The sequence below is a fragment of the Cebus imitator genome, unplaced genomic scaffold (assembly GCF_001604975.1).
Source record: "Cebus imitator isolate Cc_AM_T3 unplaced genomic scaffold, Cebus_imitator-1.0 Scaffold720, whole genome shotgun sequence".
NCBI classification, from domain to species: domain Eukaryota; kingdom Metazoa; phylum Chordata; class Mammalia; order Primates; family Cebidae; genus Cebus; species Cebus imitator.
Window position 1 is genome coordinate 441,667 of NW_016108035.1, and position 2,293 is coordinate 443,959.

The following is a 2,293-nucleotide window of genomic DNA, read 5'->3' on the forward strand; positions in this document are numbered from 1 at the left end:
ACCACACTGTCATCCATACGGGCCAGGGACAGCTCAACACACACCACACTGTCAGAATCGACGTATATAAAGCTGTGCACATGCTCACGTGTGTGACACAGGCAGGGAGGGAGGTGAAGGACAGCCACCACAATGCTCACAACTGTCTCCTCTATAGAGTAGAATGTGAGGTACTCTCTCCCCGTCCTTCTTTGGACTTTCATATATGGTTTTCAATATTTTTTTGAAATATAAAAAAATATATTTTTTAATTTCACAAATATAAACAGTTGTAAAAAAAAAAAATTGGGCCTCACACATCACTGGCTTAATATTTCTACTAATGACAGACCATCTCCTGTCCCCCTTTTAACTGCTCCCCTCAATTGCATACAACCGGGGAGATCTGGTCTTAGAAAACAACCAAGCTGCACCTGCCAAAGGGCAGGACAGGGTGGGAGGGAGTGGAGAGAACCTCAAAGCACAGATTTAGCTCAGGCCTACAGGCTGTTCTTGGGGCACGAGAAAACCTTTCATAGCAGAAGGAAATGAGCAGCTCCTATCCTTACACGCTATTCAGTTAACTAGGAAATCAGAGATGTCTCAGAGTACCAAAAAAATCCCAGTCCAAAAGAATTACTAAATATTGAAAACATAAAATTAAAAAGCTTTAGTGGGACCAAGTGTAGTGGCTCACACCTGTAATCCAGCACTTCAGGAGACCGAGGCAGGAGGATCACTGGTGCCCAGGAGTTCAAGACCTGCCTGAGCAACACAGCAAGACCCCATCTCAAATAAACAGGACAGAAATGAATGAATGGAAAGTTTTTACATGATACAGTCAAAATTCAAAGGCAAAAGATAAATGAATGACTAGGAGAAAATATTTGCAACATGTAACAGACTATAAATGTCAAGAATATGTAGTGTTAGAAATCAATATAAAAAAAAAAAAAACTATCCCCAAAAGTAGACCACAGAAATTAAAAGAATATATATATATATGAAAAATTCAATCTTACTATAAATCAAGGAAATGCCAATTATAACAATGAAGTATTTTCTAATCATCAGATGGGCAGAACTACACACACACACACACACGCACGCACACACACACACACACACACACACGTCAGCCCTTGATGTCTGCAAATTCCAGATGCAGAATCTACAGATACGGAGAACTTAACTGGGGGACTTGAGCATCCTCAGATTTTGGTATCAGATTTTGGTGTGTGTGTGTGTGTGTGTCATAAAATGAAGAGATCAGGCCTCCACTTCACGTAATGCTAGAATAAGTAGTTGAGGCCAATCCAACTGCTGAGGCCAACTAACAAAGCTAGACAAAAATATCTGCTTGAAGGCAGAGCTAACGAGCCAGGGAAGAACTGCTGGAATAGGGAAGGACAGAGGCATCTAGGTCTGCTTTTCCAGGAGAGGGTAGTGAGCATTCCACAGCTGGCTGAGAGGAACTTTTAACCAACCTTGAGGGCTACGGGAACAGTAACCATCATGACCCCCTTCTTTAGGTTAGTACCCAAAATACTGCCCTTATTAGAGTAAAAGTGAGGCCAGGTACAGTGGCTCATGCCTGTAATCCCAATACTTTGGGAGCCCAAGGCAGGCAGATGGCTTGAGCTCAGGGGTTTGAGACCAGCCTGGGCAACATAGAAAAACCCTGTTTCTACAAAAACTAGTCAGGAGGCTGAGGTGGGAGGATCACTTGAGCCCAGGAGGTGAAGACTGCAGTGAGCCAACATCACACCACCACACTCCAGTCCCGGAGACAGGAGACCCTGTCTCAAACAAACAAAGACAGTAGAAGGGAGCCAAAGTCGACAGGCCCTACCAGCAACTGCAGTTTCACTTTGAAGAGACCAAACCATTACAACCGGATTAAAATGACTCCAGCTGCTGGTGTTTCCCAGGCCTCTGACAGAAACAAACCTAAAATTCTCTCTGGAAGAAGGTATGATCCTAGGCCTCAAGTGACTTCTAAAATAATTGTTCAAATACAATTTCGAGCACACAAGCAAAACTATGTAGACACATGAATGAAACCAACAAAAGCAAACAGAGCCACAGTGGGGGAGAAGGTCTATGGGAGCTACACATTCCACTTGATTTTGCTGAGAACCTAAAACTGCTCTAAAAAATAAAGTCTATGAAAAGAAAAACGTGCCACTGGAAAAAGAAAAACCCACAATAGTAGGAAAAAACCACACTCGTGGATTCCAGCTACTGGAGGTGCTGGACACACACGCTACATCAAAGAATAAATGACTTAATTCTGCCAAGGCAAGAGATGAAT

General features: G+C 42.9%; 1 protein-coding gene across 1 annotated transcript in view; it reads right to left on the minus strand.

Moving 5' to 3' along the window:
- The window catches only part of IPPK (inositol-pentakisphosphate 2-kinase), a 57,947-nt gene that overhangs the window by 5,856 nt on the left and 49,798 nt on the right, over positions 1-2,293 (minus strand). The window lies entirely within an intron of this gene.